This window comes from Pararge aegeria, chromosome 17 (genome assembly GCF_905163445.1).
Source record: "Pararge aegeria chromosome 17, ilParAegt1.1, whole genome shotgun sequence".
NCBI classification, from domain to species: domain Eukaryota; kingdom Metazoa; phylum Arthropoda; class Insecta; order Lepidoptera; family Nymphalidae; genus Pararge; species Pararge aegeria.
The window spans coordinates 1,598,579-1,619,747 of record NC_053196.1 but is presented as its reverse complement, the minus strand read 5'-3'; the positions used below and the strand labels follow the sequence as shown (position 1 = coordinate 1,619,747).

Sequence of the window (21,169 nt, the reverse complement as noted above, 5' to 3'; positions counted from 1 at the left end):
TGTTTTAATATATTATGAGACTTAAATTAAAAATTTAAAGATGTAAGTTTATTGTTTAAATAAAATAAAGCAAAATCTAGCCCGGCGAAGCGGGCTGGTTACGCTAGTAATGTATACAAAAAGAGGCTATAGGAAATCGTATACAAAGTATATCTTTACTTAGTAATTTTATATATTACTTGGCACCTACTTTCACTGGTTTAAAGATATCAGATACAGCCCATTAAAGACATCATAACATGCAAAATTTAAATCATGTGACTCCGGTCATTCTAATATACGTGTCGCGTAGCTTAGCTTAGATACTCTTAAGCTAAGCTACGTAGCAGTAAAAACTATGGGAGTGGTTTACTCATAAACGATTAGGTTTACGGTTTCACAGATAAGTCCCAGAGATAGTATATAATGTCTGTGAATTGTTATTTGGGTTTTCATTTACACGTTGTATATGTTTCATTTTAGCTGCGACCCGAGAATCAAACCCACCACAAAATCCATGGTAGAAGATAATAACCGCTACGCCACAAGTCACTATAAACCTCCGGATCCAATTAACAGAATGCGGCAATAGTACGTAGATGTACTATTTGCTTTCCCCTTTGCGACTCTCGGCATATATTAATCTGTATGATGGATCCGTTGATTGACATCGATGCCGTGTATCGAGGCTTTTGATCGCTGTTGAATTCATTTGTACCGTGAAAGCCTTGCTTTTACCCACCACTGAACAATTTTAAATTAAATTGTGTGACAATTTGCACGATATACGCATTCAAATGAAATTAAAGTGACTGGATCTGTGATTTCGAAATAACTGCCTCTTTGATATTCTGCTAATGGAAAAAAAATTACCAAAAAAGAACTGGTTTTGTGACACAACTAAAAAGCAAGAAATAAATATTTTCTACATCATTTTTAACCGACTTAAGAACAATATAATGTGATGCCTTTTATAAGGTAGTCTAGTACTATTACAGTAGGACTGCCTACTAAAAAGAATGAAAAAAAATTTTTTTTACATGAAAAATTCGACTTTGTTAAACGCCTAAAAATAAGAATTAAAATATACTTTCTCCATCCAGCATTTTTAAATCGGCGCCAAGGAAAATGAAGAAAATTACTAGGTACTCTAAAAAAGGAAATCTTACACAAAGTATATCTATACTAGAATTTAATATTTTACTTTGCACCGACTTAAAAATGCTGGAGAAAGTATATTTTATTTCTTATTTTTAGTTGTTTAGTTAAACAACTAAAAATAGTCGATTTTTTTATATAATTTTTTTTATAACAATTATTTCATTATAAAATTTCATGAAGTTCAGTATGGAGTTTTTGTCTGGTGAGGAGGCTTCGGCCGTGGCTAATTACCACCCTACCGACAAAGTTGTGCCGCTAAGCGATTTCGCGTAGAAACCGGTTGAGGTTATGGGTTTAATTAATATAACTGCCGTACTCCCTAACAGCTTAGCCGGCTACTGTCTTAGACTGTATCATCACGTACCACCAGAAGAGATCAAGGGCTAACGTATAGTGGCATAAAAAAAAAGTGCAGACGGGTTCTATAACCATAGATACCATCCTTTGTGCAGAATACAAACGGAAGGTACGGTTCACTTCTTAGAATTTAATTCCGCTTAACGGAATCTATAAAAATGTCCGATTGAGCAGCAAGGACTTCAAAAGTTTATTGGAGACGTCTTGTTCAAACGACTTTGACTTTTTTTCTCTTTAATTCCTTTTATGTTCAGTAAACCTTTTGAGAGAAAACTACGGACTTCTGCTTTGTTTCTTGAGATACTCGTAGTACTAAAGTCGCTTAGAAATTCACAAAGTTATTACTTTGTGATTACGTAAGAAATGTAATTACTAGATTTTGTAGGGCTTCTTTCTCTTTTTTTTTTCTTACATGTACCCTTCTTGTGTCTTTATTTATTTGAAACATTAATGTTCTTTTGCTTCTTTTGTATTTTGGCTTTTAGCAACTATACTGTGGCATGGATCTACAAAAGGGATTATAAAAAAATAAATATTTATAAATATAGTTATGTATGTCTATAAATATAAAATACTAGCTGCTACCCGCGACTTCGTCTGCGTTTGATTTTGTTTTTTGATGTGGCATTCATTTTAGTTGTAGTTCTAAAAAATTTTAAGTATTCTCGCTCGCCTTAAATGAGGAATTTGCTGTTGTCGCTGAGAAGTTCTGACCTCTATCACCAACCACATTCATCAGATCTACACAAAGTTTGGGCAAAATTAAACACATATTATAAACTCTATAGTTCAAAAATAATTATTTAAATCGGTTATAATTTGTCGGAGTTATGGTGTAAAATCGTCAAACACTTTCATCCCCTCTCCCAAAGGAACCGTGCTAATGTCGGGATAACAAGTATCCTATATTACTTCCAACACTTCCAAAAATACGTGTACAAAGTTTCATGAGGATCGGTTCAGTAGTTTTTGCGTGAAAGCGTAACAAACAAACTTACATTGACATTTATAATATTAGTAGTGATAAATAAATAAATATACTACGACAATACACACATAGCCATTCAGCCCCAAAGTAAGCGTAGCTTGTGTTATGGGTACTAAGATGACTGATGAATATTTTTATGAATAATATATATAAATACTTATGATATACAGATAAACACCCAAAACATTCATGTTCATCACACAACCATTTCCCAGTTGTGGGAATCGAACCCTCGGCCTTGGACTCAGAAAGCAGGGTCGCTGCCCACTGCGCCAGTCGGCCGTCAAAATAAAGTGGTGATAGCCCAGAGGGAGCCACACTCTCACTCGTTTTTCTCGCACAGCTAAACATTTTTTTGGTTGTGCTATAAATTCAATAAATAGTTTTATAATTTCGATTTAAATGTTATTTATGATGCCTCTTAACTTATGCGAAAAGTAATATACGGTTTTATTTTTGTTTACAGATAGTTGGCTGCACGTGTTTACTTTGGTAAGTTTATTTTAAGAACTTTTTCTAATGCTGTCATTTTTTGACGAATGACTGTGTCTCTGTGTTGTGGTTTGTTATTTGTTTGGTTATTCTATTAACCGAAAAAAATCAAAATGATTTATTGACTCATTGTTATTTCTAAAATGAATGGATGTTCATCCACATACCAAAGAATTTTTTTTTTATTGTAGTACTAGAGCTTTTGGTGACAATGCTGACAGTGCGCTAAGCGGCACGTCTTTGCCGGTAGGGTGGTAATTAGCCATAGCCGAAGCCTCCCGCCAGACCAGACTTGAGAAATTTCTGAAATTATAAATTCCCATATTGCTCCTAGCCGGAATCGAACCCGGGACCTCCAACTTAAAACCACAGCGCTCACCGCTGCGCCGGGAAGGTCGTCAAAAAAGTAGTTAAAGGCAAGGCAATGAGAGGTAATGTAGAATACGGATCTCAGTAGAACTATTCTTTCAAACATTGCAATCTACGTAATCCATAAAACAAAAGAGATTACGCCGCCTAACCTTGTTCCGGCGAATAATATCCGCAGTACAACGAGACAAATCTCGCGAGATGTTTTCCCAAAATTACGGTCAACAACCTTTGATCGCTGTTGCCCAAACAAACGGGAGTAATATTAATAAACATTTCCCTAAGCCAAATTCATAGCACATGTCTCTTGGGTGTTAGGGTTCAAAGTGCTGTACAAGTTTTGAGCTAACTTCGCCAAACGTAATTGGAGTTTCGCCCGTCACTGCCAGTTGTGATGGGGATAGGGTTGCCAGGTGACCGGAAAATATGGGAAAGCCCCGAAATTTACTTCAGCTCCCGTGCACAGTAATTATACGTTACTGTCAAGAGTATTCGGGCAATATAGCAACGTATAATTAGTATTTTTTTAATTTAAAGCAAGAATTTTATTTAAAGAAACATTTTCTTGTATGTAACAAGAAAATATTTCTTTATTCAACTAGGCCTGTAGCTGAATTAAGAACATGCAGAAACCGTGTACCCGACTAATATTGAAGCATCAAAAACCACACAACTTTAGTAGTGTTTCTCGAAAAGCGGTTAGTGTCACTACAAAACAATTTAGAAGTTGACAGTAATTATTTTAATGTTCTCTAATGTTCTAACCGTTTACCATAAAATGAGTAAATGGGAAAGAGTTTGTGAGCTAGCATTATTCCGCGGGTGTGAAGTGGGACGGGGCTTTTCCACTGTTTTTGGACACGGTGCACTGCATGTGCGAGAATGGCTCTATGATCTGTGGCCCGTTAAAACACTTTTGATGCATACATTACATTAAAAAATGGTGCATGGTGAGATGATGACAAAAACTAAATTCGTAAATTTCAGACTAAAGTTATGAGAGCTCCGGTCGCTCCTGGACTAAGATAAAGTCCACAGCAAAATTAGCCGTTTTGCCCACAAATTTAGACGTTCTTTACGTTATCACCATCTCACATTGTCACGTGTTTATGTTCATAATGGAAACAGCTGTTAATGTAAACAATACACTAGCTCCACATAATCTTTTGAAGATTGTAGAAAACGCGTTCCGAGTGCTGTGTTCTTTATTCAAAACCAAAAATACTATTTTGGTTAAACAGCACATCCCGAAATAGATTTAATATTACACGACAGATATGACTAATTAAATTACAAACACAAATTCCATGTCCAGAAAATATCAAGGCTTTATTTGGCTACCCTAGTCGGAATGGTATTGCTCGTACGGAATCGAATGTGGGACTTCATTAAAGTTATCTCGGAATGAGTGGATTTTGTTCGTGGAATTGAGCAATACGAGTTTGCGAGGACTCAAATTGAAAATTGTTATTGGCCACTCCTGACTGTTATTGATACTTGAAACTTTGTCTTCAAATGCTAGCCTTTTGAACCGATTTCCAAAAAGGCGGAGAAAGTCAATTCTGTCTTACCTTTAAATTAGTCTTAAAGCTTTTGCTTGCGATTTATTCTGCATGGATTTTGGAATAGTTTTCCCGGTATAAAAACACTGCGGGTCTTTGACTATTCCTCAATCAAATTATTCCTAAGTCGTGATAGGTTTAAAAACTGAATCGCTTAGCGGCACGTCTTTGTCGGTAGGGTGGTAGGCCTCCACCAGGAGTCGCCCCGGGACCACCTACTTAAATTCGCAGCGCTCACCGTTGCGCCAGAGAGGTCGTAAAAAATCTGACAATCTTCTTTGGTTCTTATAGTACTTAGGCATAGCCTTGTACGTCTTTAGTGTAAACGGGCACTAGCCACTTTATTATAAATAAAACAAATAAATATACTACAACAACACACACATCGCCATCCCCAAAGTAAGCGTATTGTGTTATGGGTACTAAGATAACTGATGAATATTTTATGTATAATATACATAAATACTTATAATATACAAATAAACACCCAGACAACTGAAGACATTCATGTTCATAACACAAACATTTTCCAGTTGTGGGAATCGAACCCACAGCCTTGACGCAGAAAGCAGGGTCGCTGCTCACTGTGCCAATCGGCCGTCAAATGGCCGTATTATATGCCGCATACGAAGGACAGTTACTACGTCTGGTTAATTTCAGTATAAATTTTATATCCCCAGCGCCCCGGGCGAATTGGTCGCATGGTCGGTTATGTAGAGTGCTAGATAGAGCGGAAGAATATTTTGCCGAGACGGGCCTCGTTTTAGTGGAAAAGGGAAAACTCTGTTACACGGATGTTTCTCCGATTATATATACCTGCCACATGCATTACCTAAAACCAGTTAGAGTTGAATGAATGAATGAATTAATAAACTTTTATTGTACACCAAAGATAAAAGTAGTTACCGAGATATAAACACTAGAGCAAGAGAGTAAAATTTGGTGGCGTTATCGCTACATAGCAATATCTTCCAGGAAACGAAAGGCGTAAAAGGAAATCATATAGAACAGAGGTAGGTGGTGCAATGAATGAGATACGAGTTTATATAAACATTAGTTAAATATGTAAACATAATCAATATATATATATATATATATATATATATATATATATAAAATTTAAAATAACAGTCATTAAGTAACAGTATCCATAATCAATATAATCTACTAAAAAACATAAACAAAAAAAAAGTTATTATTTATCTGCTCTACTTTATCAATGCCTGTATACGATTTTAAATCATTATTAATCGTCTTAAAAAAAGAACGTTACCCATCAATGTGTATGTAATTGCTTAAATTTTAGTAGTAGCAGTGCTCTTTGTGATAGAGATCGTCCGGGGATATATATAAACATATATATTCCTCTAGTCCTTTAAGGTAATTCTATATGCCAACAATCAAGTCAATCGTTTATTTATTTATGACTGGCGTACCCAGCCCGCTTCGCTGGGCAAGATTTTGCTTTATTTTATTTAAACAATAAACTTACATCATTATATTTTTAATTTAAGTCTCATAATATATTAAATCATTCATTTTTCTCCGTATTCATTCTCTTCTATTCTCTTCTCGAGCGGGTGAAGATCATTATCCACACCCATCTACACCCAACAATAGAATATCATCATAGTAAATAAAAGCTGTATTTGACAGTTCGACAGATGAATATTTGTATGAATAATATACATAAATACTTAGAATATATATATATATAAACACCCAGACACTGAAAAACATTAATGTTCATCACACAAACATTTTCCAGTTGTGGGAATCGAACCCACGGCCTTGGACTCAGAAAGCAGGGTCGCTGCAAACTGCGCCAATCGGCCGTCTGTTGTAGGCCGGTAATGATCTGAATGATGATGATAAAGTTATTTAGTCCCATTTCTCTCGCAGATCAGAGCGGGCTATCGCTGGCAGTGCAGCCGAACGTTTCACGGTCAATATAGGAATCCCGTCGCACATATTGCATTGAACATGCTTTTGCTTTATATTCGCAACAGCGCATCGCACTGTACCTACTGTAGTTTTATCGAGCGCATATACCGTATTTACTATTGCCTACGCTCGCTGTAGCCAAATTAAAATTGCCGCATTGGATATTGCTATCAGTTTGTTCACATACATGTAACGTCATCGGACGCGTCAACTATATATGTTTGTCTGCGCTTGTTTGTAAACGTACATGGCCACTGCACGGCTAGCATGGGCAGGATTTACCATTATACGATTATACCACCGGGGAAAGGATACAAAATTATCTGCTCCCACAGCTTTATCAACTCTCAGAGCACTGGCGCACAAGTGAAAATAATATCCAAATAATATATGTGTAATAATAAAACGGGGGTAAACTTCTCCTATTCGAAGCACGGAAGCTTGAGCAGGTGGACATGTTATTTCCTCGTATATCACGGATGTAGTCCACCAATCCGCACTGAGCAAGCGTGGTGGACTACGGCCTTAACCCCTTCTCATTGTGGGAGGAGACCCGTGGCCTGTAGTGGGCCGGTAATGGGTCTATATCGATGAGGATGACGACGTTAAATGTTCGTAATTATTTGTTATGTTCCCTTATAATAAACTTGATTCGTGCGATGATATAACTACGTGGTAATGGTTTTTATTCAATTACTTCGTGAAGGAAACGATTGGCAATCAATCTGACAGCCTCGATCTGAGTGACGAAGGTTAAAAGCACTAACTAAGCGATAGTATTGGTTTGTAATCACTTTTATAAAACTGATTGAACGGCCGACTGGCGCAGTGGGCAGCGACCCTGCTTTCTGAGTCCAAGGCCGTGGGTCCGATTCCCACTACTGGAAAATGTTTGTGTGATGAGCATGAATGTTTTTCAGTGTCTGGGTGTTTATATGTTTATTCTAAGTACCTATGTAGTAAATATTCATCAGTAATTTTAGTACCCATAATACAAGCTACGCTTACTTTGGGGCTAGATGGCGATGCGTGTATTGTCGTATTATATTTATTTATTTTAATTTTGTCTACACTTTTTTTATTATTCCTTTTCAAAATAGCCCTTGGATGCAATCTCATCCAACTACGGCGCACGCTACATCGACCATTACTATAGTCGAACCGTCTAGTATCTTGCGATCATCGCTGAACAAACCGGGAGGTTTTGGACGCAGAGGCGGAATTTATCATTGATAGCACCGTGAAGATACTAACGGTCTTCACTTCGATAACAATTTACTTTTCAATATTGGATAGAAGCAGGCGTTTCTTTGCGGTAATCCATGATATATTATGAAAATTAAGCTTAATTTGCTATACTCCGCGAAGAGCAGGAGAATCTGTATGGTGTAAACTTAATAATTATTCGTTGTAAAGTCAACATCTCCTGAGGATGCTCCGGTTTCGGAGCGAAACGTGCGTAGAGGGTACACTACCGAAGATCTGTTTGGTGTTGAGTATAAGCATTGAAGAAATTATTAATTACACCATACAGATTCTCCTGTTTTTCGCGGAATATAGAAAATTATGTTAAATTTTTACAATTCACAATAATGTTTGAAGGCAGGTGAAAATGCTTGTCAATTTAGAAGGCTACGTTTTCCATGTAGTGGGAGCCGCTTAATTGTGTAAGCGGCTTTTAACCTTCGTCTCGGAGGTCGAGACTCAAACCCCTACAGACTGATTGCTGAAACGTTTTGCCCGGCCTTCAAAACAAAAGCCTATTTTCAAATTATCGACAGCTAGACTTGCCCGCGATTTCTAGATCTTCACGTTTTTTATGTTTGGCGGCCGATTGGCGCACTGTGCAGAGACCCTGCTTTCTGAGTCCAAGGCCGTGGGTTCGATTCCCACAACTGGAACATTTTTGGGTGGTGAAAATAAATAAAGCGTTGATAGCCTAGTAATTATAAATATACTACGTCAATACACACATCGCCATCTAGCCCCAATGTAGGCGTACCTTGTGTTATGTAATATACGTAAATACTTATAGTAAACATATAAACACCCAGACACTGAAATATATTAATGTTCATCACATAAACATTCTCCAGTTGTGGAAATCGAACTAGTGGGTACAGCTTCGGCTTTCCTTCCGTGGAGAACGAGTTCGAGTCCCGGAACGCACCACTAACTTTTCAGAGTTCTGTACGTTTTTATGCAATTTAATAGCTATTACTCTTAACGGTGAAGGAAAACATTGTGAGGAAACTCCATTGCAGAGAAGTGCTGCAAAGTGATTGAGGATTCCGATACGATACCGCGTGGAAACTTATTAGAAGTATTGGTTTAATATAATTGAAAATACTTAGCCTACTTCCATCTGACTGTATCATCACTTACTTAGGTTAGATGGAATTGAATTCTTGCACTTCGTTCATGCATGCACGAAGTTTTTATGCATGCACGAGTTGTACAAAAACAGTCTATTTAGAAATAGGCTCTTCTTCGTCTTTTTATACAACTATTATTAAACGGGGTGTTTTCTCCAGTCAACCCATTCTACAAAACATAAACAACGGTAATGATCTGCCCATGAATTGTCGTGGATTATGATATCGTCGAGACCATTTGCGTTGATAATACAGTAGCTTTCCAACACATAGTTGGGAAGCTACTGTATAATCAATGCAACAACAATGGTTGAGTAGAAATTTGAGTTGTAGCCGTATTTACCACCAATGCCGTTCGATTTAAGCGGAATTGGCGGCCACCAACTACGCCTACTTGTTAAATCTAATAAATAAGTTAATAAGACCTTTGTGCAAAAAACAAATCGGAGTTCTGAACTTTTAAATTTTCTATTTAAACTAAATTTCTCCGTAATTAGGTTTGGTTAGTTTCGTTTTTGAACGTTTATACTACCTGCTAGCGGATCCGGTAGATATCTTTATGGTAGGTAAAGCAGCACCACCTATCGGGTCCTATTGTGTTTTAAAATAAATATACTACGACAATACACACATCGCCATCTAGCCCCAAAGTAAGCGTAGCGTGTGTTATGTGTACTAAGATATTTGATGAATATTTTTATGAATAATTTTTAATAATACTTGTAAAATACAAATAAACACCCAGACTGAAAAATATTCATGTTCATCATACAAACATTTTCCAGTAGTGGGAATCGAACCCACATCTTGACTCAGAAAGCAGCCCATCGCGCCAATCGCCCGTCAATTTTGGACGACATACTAAGACTACTCTACCAAGGCATCCATTGAAATAAACACACAAAATTGCATTCAAATTGGTCAAGCCGTTTAGGAGGAGTTAGATGACAAACACTCGTACGGAAAAAAAATATATTAAGAAAGATCACGCTGAAGATAGGTCCGGCAGTGGTATATTATAAGACTGAAATTGACTATAACGATACAAAGACATCAAGTCGATAAATTTCTCCGTTGCTGCCTGAAAATTGTAAAACCAAAAAAACAGGCATTGCATTCATAACATAACCATAAGAATGATAATCTGTATTGTCGGATGCAAAGGTCACCCGCCAGACGCACTCGCTGGTCACGCCCAGACAGACAGTATATTTTACCACAATTTACGACCTACGACCTCGCCACAGCATTACACGCTCTCAATACATATAGCTCAGGTCGCTTACTACCATCACTTAAAGCAGTGTTAGTTTATTATGATTGAATGAATACACTTTTATTGTACACCACATAAACATATAGTAAAATTATAAATAAAAATTTAATAAAAAGAATACAATTTGGCGGCCTTATCGCTACATAGCGATCTCTACCAGGCAACCAATTATTAAATATTATTGGAATCTTCACTGTGTTGAAGTCTTGGCGTGTCGTATAAAACTGTGATTTCCACTAATGATTTGCACTCATTGTAGAGTAAGCTGTAGGATTTCTACCGTCTCTTAAAGCGTTATCTCCTTGCATCTCTGTTTGCGGAAAACTCGCGTCTGGATGCTGGAAGTACCCCCCCACCGCGCCTTCTACCGTGCGACTCAGTCATGTCTAAGATCCATATACACCAGCACGAGGTCTTAAAAGCACTTCGCAACCTTGACGTGAGTAAAGCCAGTGGCCCAGATGGTATATCTGCAGTTGTCCTGCGGAACTGTGCTCCTGAGTTGTCTCCTGTGCTGACACGCTTGTTTCGACTCTCTCTAAATTCTGCTCAAGTCCCAAAATCTTGGAAGATTGCGAATGTGCAGCCAGTACCCAAGAAAGGTAGTCGTGCGGACCCGGCCAATTACAGACCTATTGCCATCACGTCCATACTCTGTAAAACTATGGAACGTGTACTCAATAACAAGCTAGAAGGAAACGATCTTATATCAGACCGACAGTATGGTTTCCGTAAGAACCGGTCTACTGGTGATCTTCTAGTGTATGCCACTCATACATGGGGCGAAGCCATTGAGAAACACGGTGAGGCACTTGCTGTCTCTCTGGATATCTCCAAGGCTTTTGATCGGGTCTGGCACGGCGGCCTTCTCAGTAAGCTTTCTGCTTACGGAATACCTGCTGGCCTTTGCAGCTGGATATCTGATTTTTTGAGGGAACGGTCTTTTCGAGTGGTTGTCGATGGCCACTCTTCTAACCTCATGGCTGTCAATGCCGGTGTTCCTCAGGGATCTGTCCTCTCCGCTACTCTCTTTCTGCTACACATCAACGATCTTTTGAATCCCAATCTTTTTGGGTACGCTGATGACAGCACCGTTACGGAGAGGTACTTGTCCAGCCCTAGGGCCAGTGCTAATGATATCCTTGAGCATAGAGAGTCCTTGGTGGAGCGTATTAACTTGACTCTAAAAGAGGTGTCTGATTGGGGTGACGCCAATTTGGTTAAGTTCAATGCTGCCAAGACGCAGTCGTGTTTATTTTCCGCAAAAAAGAGCCCTTTCACCTTGGCTCCCACTTTCCGGGGTGTATCCGTACCAATTAGCGACCATATTGAGCTCTTGGGTGTCAACATCTCATCCAATCTCAATTTTGGCAAATGCATCGAGTCCAAAGCCAAAGTGGCAGCTAAAAAACTTGGTATCCTCAATAAGGTTAGGCGGTACTTCACGCCAGGTCAACGCCTCGCACTGTACCAGGCTCAAGTGCGAACCTGCATGGAGTACTGTAGTCACCTGTGGGGTGGCTCTGCCAAGTACCAACTTGAAGCTTTGGATTCGGTGGATCGTCGCGCCAGGAGAATTATAGGCGACAATTCGTTAACGCAGGCGAAACTACATAGTCTCCAGCACCGACGCAATGTTGCCTGTTTATCGGTTTTTTACCGGATATACTTCGGTGAGTGTGCTCAGGAACTTCACAATCTTGTTCCCCCTTCCCCGTTTTACCACAGAACGGCGAGACGCCGAGAGCGGTGGCATCCTTATGTGGTTGATATCCCATCAACACGCACGAAACGTTTTTTATCCACGTTTCTGATACGTGCCGCTGAGATGTGGAACGCCCTCCCGGTAACTGTGTTTCCTGCCACGTATAATTTAGGTACCTTCAAGGCTAGAGTGAATAGGCTTTTTCTAGGCAAGCGTGCTCCAACCTAGACCTCATCATTGCTTTCTAACGGGCATGATTGTCGTCAAACGCTGGCCTATCGTTAATAAAAAAAAAAAAAAAAATTATTATTGACGTGACAACGTTATAAATTGTCTTATAAATTATAACGTTGTCACAAACGTTGTCATTGTCTTATAACGTTGTATCAAATCGTCTTATAAATTGGTTTGCCGGGTGACACTTCAAGAAACTGCGTTACGCTCCGCTCACGTTATGCGCTCACAATGAGAGCGAGTGAGAGGCACGCGTCCCTTCCACTCGGGCATGGTTAGCCCGCCTAAGAGCGAGAGAGACAGACATAAAAAGTGAAAGGCACGCGTCCCTTTGTAGTAAACGCTGTTTCATTGTACGCAAATGTATTGCAAGTTATTGTATGTATATTTGTATATAAATACGTATGTATGTGTAAAGGTAAAAATAAAATTTTGTTAATATGAAATTCAGTGCGAGATTCTTTGTATAAATTAATGTTTTAAATATAATTCTTTGTATAAATAAATGTTTTAAATTGTTACTATTATTTCATCCTTCTTCCTACTATAAGAATGAATATTCACATTAAAATTATTTTACCACTCAAAGTCGTTGTCACGTAAAACTTTCGCCCGTATACCGACTTTACAGGCAACCAATTTTTTTTTTATCTTAATTTGGGGTGTATACGCAACAACGCGAAAGCGATGGTTATGCTGTTATTTGCGTTTTAAGGAATTACATATAACTTACTTCAATTTTAAAGGAAAACATCGTGATGAAACCTGCATACCTGAGAGTTCTCCATAGTGTTCCAAAGGCAAGTTAATTCCATCAATCCGCACTTCCATTGCGGGATGGATGGAACAACTATATCTTATCCTTCGCTACACCAAAGAGTTGCTTGCAACGCAACTTCTCGATCTTTTTCTTAATTCAAGCAATTTAGATAAATTAATAATTGACCAATAGTCAACCCAATTGAAGATAAAATACCGACACGCGCAAAGCACCTACTCTACGCGTCAAGTGCCTAATAAAGTGACTGGATTCACATGATTTTAATTTTGGATGTGATGTTAGATGGCTGTAGCTGTATCTGATTTCTTTCAGTAGAACTATGGAAGTGGTTTTCTCAAAAACTACTAGTTTTTCGGTTTCACAGATAAGTCGCAGAGACAGTACAGGCTTTAGATGTACATCATTATGTACAGGCTTTAGATGTACATTATGTACATCTAAAGCCAAGTTTTATTTCGGTTTCCATTTAAACGTTTTATCACTATACAACGTTCATGTTCACGTTGTATCAAACTTATTATTTAAATTTTATTTTTGGTAATTTGGCCGACTGGCACAGTGGGCAGCGACCCTGCTTTCTGAGTCCTGGGCCGTAGGTTAGATTCCCACAAGTGGAAAATGTTTGTGTGATGAACATGATTGTTTTTTTCGATGCTGGGTGTTTATCTGTATATTATAAGTATTTGTGTGTATTATATTCATAAAAATATTCAACAGCTATCTCAGTACACAAAACACAAGCTTCGCTTAATTTGGGGCTAGATGGCGATGTGTGCATTGTCGTAGCATAAAAAAAAATCAGTATGGTCGAATTTTGACCGCTGCAGGACCACTGGTTTAGATAAGTTCACGAAGCGTCGACTTGTTGGACTCTTGTGTCTACGCAAGCACTAAAGGGCCGGGCCTACATGTGTCGCCCGAGAGTAGAAACAAAAGCTTGACAATCTGAGCCGGCGCGTAAGGCGTGCGAGCTGCGAATAATGATCTCGCAGCGAGTGCACAAAGCGACAACTGGCGTGGAAGTAGGCTAAGGAATAAAGGAAATGTCGCCTTCCACGAGAGCGCTCCGACCTACTTCCTGCTTCTCAATATCGTAAGGATATATTGTGCATGAAGCGAAAAGGTTCTCTTTTAATGGCTGCTTTTGATATGATATCTCAAGATTGCTTTGTTGTCTCTCGCTTTTGAAGAAATGAAAGTCATCATCATCACATCAACCCATTACGGGCCCACTACGGGGCTAAGGTTCCCTGCTTCCCTGCAACGGCTTCCCTGGGCGTCTAACAAAGCTAACAAGAGGGACTTTATAGGAGGGACCCCTTTAAAGGAGGGAGTTCCACATAACCTCCGTCCTGCCCAAGTGTCGGAGATAGCAATAAGCTTTTCCACCCCGGCAAAAAAAAAATAGGAAAAGGTTTAGACATCGTTTGCAATATAACAAAAGTTTGCGCACAAAAAATTTGATTATTTACGTCAATACATTAGAAAACTCTAAAATTCTACTATATTATGCATGTATTAAATATATATAAACCATCCTCTTGAATCAATCTATTTATTAATAAAACCAGGGACAGACATACAGCGTGAAGCGACTTCGTTTTGTAATATGTCGTGATTATTTTTTGCACACAATACATACATGAAACTAAAAAAAAATTCGCAAAAGCTGTCCTAAAAATAATCAGTTAATATTTAGCAGATTTAACGGCATAGCGTTTGTTAAATTGAAAACATTCACTAGGGACGCAGCACGCGAGAGTTCCTTCCGTTTCCCCGTCAAAGTCTCTTATATCACTGAATGAGCTTTATGTAACAGCGCCTGCAGTGGAATTGCGCAACTCGGCGTGGTTGGGCCTCGCAGCCTGGGGAAATTTGTTTTGACGTCACCGATACCTGCTGCTAGGGAATGTGGAAGTCTTCGCTTCGTGCTTACGTCACAATTTACAAGGCTACTGGGGCTACAAGGACACCACCCAAAACAAGATACATTTTTTAAACAGCAAAAAAACTGACCTCGTTAGTTATTTATATACCAATTAAAAAGTATATACATTTTGGTAAACAATGAACTAACTAGAAACTAAAGATAAATTAGTGATATCAGCATATCGTGTAAGGAAAATGCAGAAAACCTTTGTGGGGCTGAGTATATACTTTTATAAGACGATACCGAAGGTTATATTAGATTTACCATTACATACGTTTAAAGAATGTATAAGAACGCACTTAATTCATAGAGGTTATGAATATCTAATAAGGTATGAATTTCTTAATGACAAGGTTGCCTGGAAGCACGCCGCTCAGCTTTGATCTCACACAAGATTGAACAATGATTGTTGTATTGTAAAATGATGTTGGATAAGAGCTGCTAAGTTTCTTGCCGGCTTCTTCTTGGAACCGGTGGTAGAGTCACTACAAACAGATATACTTGACGTTTCAAAAGTGCTTATAAAGTAGGTCTACTTTAAATAAATGAACTTTGAATTTGAATTTTGTATAAATCTAGCTTGAATACTTTGGGCTACAACTAGCTTTCAGTCGCGAAAAAGAAAGGTAACGTATTATTGGACCTGCCATAGAGTAATGCAAAAAACCGTATTGAATTATACGTACGTTTTGATCGGTGAAACAGACCGACAGGCGGTCAGACTTAAAACTTTCCCCTGCGTCCCGGGTTAACAATGACAACCAGTAGCGAGAGTTCCTTCAGTTCCCCGTCAAAGCCTCTTATAGAACTGAAAAGGCTTTATTTAACGCCGCCTGCAGTGGAATTGCGCAATTGAGCACTGCTGGGGAATTATATTTTGACGTCACCACGTGTCGTGAGGAATGATGAAGACGCGGTTTCTTGGTCAAACAACTTTTAAGGAAAACATGACGACCTTCCCTATCGCAGTGGCAAGCACTGTCTTATAAGTACCAAGTTCGATCGCCGGGGGGGCAATTTGGAAGTTTTTTTTTCTGAATTTTCTATGATCTGGTCTAGTGGGAGGCTTCGGCCTTGGCTTGTTACCATCCTACTGACAAAGACGGGCCGCCAAGCGTATATCGTTCCAGTACGATGCCGTGTAGAAACCATAGGGGTAGGAGTTTAATATGACTGTCATACTATTACCTCTTCCCTTAACATCAGGTGAGATTGCAGTCAAGGGCAGTAGCAGGGTAGTAGGATAAAAAAAAATACGTTTTACATAATATACACAGCAGGCCGGCCGAGAGAATAAGTTTGTTGTTCAGTCAAAGTTAGTGTTAAACGAAATAAATTCAAGTCAAATGCATAAATTAAATAAATTCAAGTCGGATGCATAAATTGATCTTGTTATAATGGTTTCATAAGTCTGATATAAAGCTAAGTTTTTATCCACCGATTTTATCCACTGACAAGGGATAAAGTTTACTTGTCCACCTGCCAAAGCATGGCAACAGCGGAAAGAAGAAGTTTACCCCCGTTCGATATTTTACGTATATTAATTCGATATTATTTCTACCCGTGCAACCATGCTCGGAGAGTGAATGAAACTGTGCGAGCGGACATACATTTTGGCCGTTACCAAAAGCATGCGTCGATTTTACAGTGCATCTACATTGCAGTAATAATTATTTGATGTATATTTTTAAAAGTTGTATGAATTTAGTTTGTATACCATTTTATAAAAAAAAAAAAAAAAAAAAACTAGTTTTAAACAGGAATTAAAACTTTTAAAGGCAGTGGCGTGTACTTCATACACGCCACTGCCCAACAAGCACTGCCTACCTAAATTATTTTATGAAACTCGTATTGGAAGGGACTTTTTCCATGTATCCATTGAATTTTTTAATGACCTACCTTAGACATACCCTGGTCGAAGACCCTGTGAACGCCTTTTTAGTGGTTAAGTTAAAACTTTTTATAGTAATATAGACTTAGCATTAGTACATAGAAAGGCTTCCGAAAGCCTATGGGAGGGATATTTAGGAGTAGGACGGTTAACAGGAATTTTTCACTAATTACTACATCCCACACTTTGACTTATGCACATTACGCATCCAATAATGTCTTAAGGGCTTTCGAGCTGGCTTACCCTTTACCGGAGAGCCCTCGTGCAATCCTCGCGAAGTCGGTTGAGGGCGGCCTGTTTGAGGACGATCGCTATTCAGCTTTTATCTTGGCGATTACGTCATCTTCGTTCATCAAGAGATATTATATACCACGTTGCTTAGACAAAGGTTTATAAGATGGTTTCCATGTGAGCAGAAGGCTTACTACCAGCGCTTAATGCAGTATTGTTTTAATTATCTTGCTACTCTTTATCAGATTTGCTAGTTATAAATTTTAAATTAACATTTTGTGTTAATTTAAGTAAAGCGGTGTTAGCGCATTGGGAGCTCGACTTCGCTTTCGGGGGGCCGACTTCGAATCCCAGCGCGCATCCCTAACTTTCCTAAGTTATGTGCGTTTCAAGTAATTAAAATATCACCTGCTTCAACGGTGAAGGAAAACATCGTCAGGCCACCTGCATGCGTTAGAGTTCTACATGATGTTCTCAAAGCTGTGTGGAGTCCACCAATCAGCACTGGGCCAGTGTGGTGGACTACGGCCTTAACCCCTTCTGTTTGTGGGAGGAGACCCGTGCCATGTAGTGGGCCCGTAATGGGTTGATGTGATGAAGAAATGATTGTGATCGTTACAATGCAATATATTGTTTAAAGAAATCGAAAATAAAGTTATTATTATGAATATAAAATATTAGCTGTTGCCCGCATCTTTGTCCACGTTTTCTTGGTTTTACATAAATCCTAGTAAGTTGTCTATGTGTTAATTGTATTCTATAATCTACCTCTGTACTTGAACTTATGGTGAAATATATTATAGAATAGAATAGAAAAGAAAAACACAAAGAAAACAGTAATAGTGCTAGGGTACAAAGTCAGCCTTACCACTAACAGTGATCTTTCATTATAATTTACGTGTTTAACATAAACTATTTTTATTGAATATATATTTATAGATTAGTTATGATAACTTATGGTTAAATCTATTATTATTTGTATTTTCTTTTCGTATTTATTTTTCTTACGTATTTGTTTGTGTACACCTTAACCCTATACTGTAAATTTTCTCGTGTCCTGTGATTGGTTGCCTGGTAGAGATCGCATGTCAGAGATAAGGCCGCCTATTGTACTTGCTTAATTTTTGTTATTTTTATTCTTGTTAAACCTTTTATTATTTTTGGTCACAGTCCTTATGTTTTTTGGTGCACAATAAAGTTTAATTAAATACATAAATATCTCCATTCCAAAAGACAGACTGTTAAAATTCATTCATACGTTTTTGCATGAAACAATAACAAACATCCATCTATAGAAACTTTCTCATTTATAATATTAGTAGGAATAGAATAGGACACGATACTGGGATAGAAAAGGATAGGATGGGATAGCAGGGAATAGCATGAAACACACATTTTACAAGGGTAGACTCAAACGAGAGAATATGAAGGCATTGTAGTTACAAAATATGGCTAACTAAAATACTAAAGTTAGCGAATGTGTAGTGTTTGTTCACAAATCTCGAAAATAGTCCTATTAAGTACCGAATAAAACCTTAGTAAATAAAACCTCACTTAACTTTGGGAAAACAAACGGTTCCCTCGGGATTTGTAAATAACCGTGATGAACGCGTACGAAGAGCGCGGGCAAAAACTAGTTAAAACAAAAAAAATATATCAGATTAATGAAAATGGCATAAGACTTGTCGAAGATATAAAACAACATCCATGATCAGAAGCGGTGATAGTTTAGTGGGTTAAGGCTTTGGCTATCCTTTTGTGGAGACCGAGTTCGAGGCCCGGCGCGCACCACTGACTTCGGAGTTATGTGCGTTTTTAATTTAAGCAATTTAAATCACTTGCTTTAAACGGTGAAGGAAACCTGCATGCCTGAGTGTTCTCGATAATGTTCTCAACGGCGTGTGAAGTCCGCATTTGGCCACTTGGTAGACAACGGCCTAAACCTGTCTCATTCTGAGTGGAGACCCGTGTCCTGTAGTGAGCCGGTAAATTGTTGTGGATGATGATAATGAATATTAAAAACATCGCACAAAAATCAAGTTGAATTTAAAAAAAAACCCTCGATAACTACTCGTATCTACGGCTTATAACTAGTGGAAAAGATGGCGAGGACTGTCAAGTGTTTCATGAGTACGGGGGTTGGGGTGCACTGTATCGAATTGAGAGTTCACCAATACACGTCGCTTGTTGATATTAATGTACACGCAACATTCACCTTTATATACCGCACGCATTGAGACTCAGTATCCCGTGCGGGCGTATAAGGACACTTCGTAAATATGATGCTATAAGTACATAAGTTGAGTATTCAAAGTGTCCACTCATAAAACAGGGATCCAGGAAATAAATTGGTAAAGGTGCTTTATGATATACTAGCGGTTCCCGGTGACTTTTTTTTTCTTTTTGTAATAATTGACGGACCAATCAGATGGCCCACCGGATGGTTCGAGGGTAACCATCGTCTATAAACAGAGCAACACTTCACAGGGCAAGGAGCACGTCCTGCAACATACCGCCCTGTGTCCATAAATCGGGGGACCGAGTTCGAATCCCAGCCTGTTACTTTTTTAAGTTATGTGCGTTTTAAGCAATTATACTATCACTTGTGTAACAGTAAATTTATAAAGTGGGTAAATCAATAAACTTTTGATGACTTTTATTAAATTCATTAGGATTTTTAAAAATACGCTAGTAATTATTATTTGTTTAATAGATAGTTTTGAAGAAACAATTGAAATTATATTTGATTAATAACAATTAATAATAACAACAATGTTCATGACATTGGGTTGGGGTTATTTTGATATAAATACGACTGCATTATCGATACACTTCAGTCCTACATGGATTCGAACTATGCCAAGATAGCTCCCGGTATCTTAGTCGTTTATCACTTGCTTCAGCGGTGAAGGAAAACATCGCGAGGAAGCCTGCATGCCTAAAATTTCTCCATAATTTTCTGAAAGGTGTGTGGAGTCCGCAAATCCGCACTAGGCCGGCGTGGCGGACTGTAGCCTACTTATTGTGGGATGAGTTTTTAGTAGGCCGGTTATAGGTTGATATTTTGAACTTGTTTTTAAATTAAATTATAAATGTGTGGCCGTTAGTTTGTTTGCTACCCATGAATGTTATTTTGTCACAGAGATAGATCGTATCTCGAAGTCATACATAGGATATTTTTAATCCTGGGAAAATAAAGGATTTATACGGGATTAATTAATGGCAATGGCAAAAATTTTCGGAATTCCATCATATACTGTAGCGGTCTCCACATAACAAAACTAGATGGCGCCACAAAAATCCTGCATCGCGCTAGCGAAGTGTTCACTAACAATGCATATAATTACAACTTCCAAATATGAATGTTCGGACCTCGGTCCCCAAGCACGATCACCCTCTCGGACGAAGATCTTCCTATTTTTACGGTCGAGCGTATCACCATAGCTCCCGTACATATACAATGAACATTAAGTTTAATTTGCTATAGTCCGTGAAAATAATAGTATTTAAAAAGAAGTACACTAAATAAATATGCAATACACACATCGCTTTCTAGCCCCTATTATTAGGATATTTTTATATATTTAGGATATTTTTATGAATAAAATATACAGACAACTGGAATGTTTGTGCGATGACGGCGACAAACATATTCCAGTTGTGGGAATCGAACCTACGAAGGCCTTGGACTCAGAGAAGCAGGGTCGCTGCCGCTTCACCAATCGGCCGTTAAAAAAACTGAATGTAATAAAATAAATTTACTCCGATTTTGTATTTGCTAACAATATTTAGTAAAACCATGTAGCAGTGCATTATTTTCTATATCTCATGTTCCGGAAGTTGAGTTTCTTTAAATTAACTGACGACCTCCCTGGCGCAACGGTGAGCGCTTTG

At 38.3% G+C, this 21,169-nt stretch overlaps 1 protein-coding gene across 2 annotated transcripts in view; it reads left to right on the top strand.

The window, feature by feature from the left end:
* Positions 1-21,169, top strand: part of LOC120630977 (stress-activated protein kinase JNK) — a 143,013-nt gene that overhangs the window by 59,220 nt on the left and 62,624 nt on the right. For both annotated transcript variants that reach the window (XM_039900350.1, XM_039900351.1), the window contains one exon: positions 2,952-2,977. The gene's annotated coding sequence lies outside the window, so the exon portion shown is untranslated. Of the gene's footprint in view, positions 1-2,951; positions 2,978-21,169 lie in introns of those variants that run through there.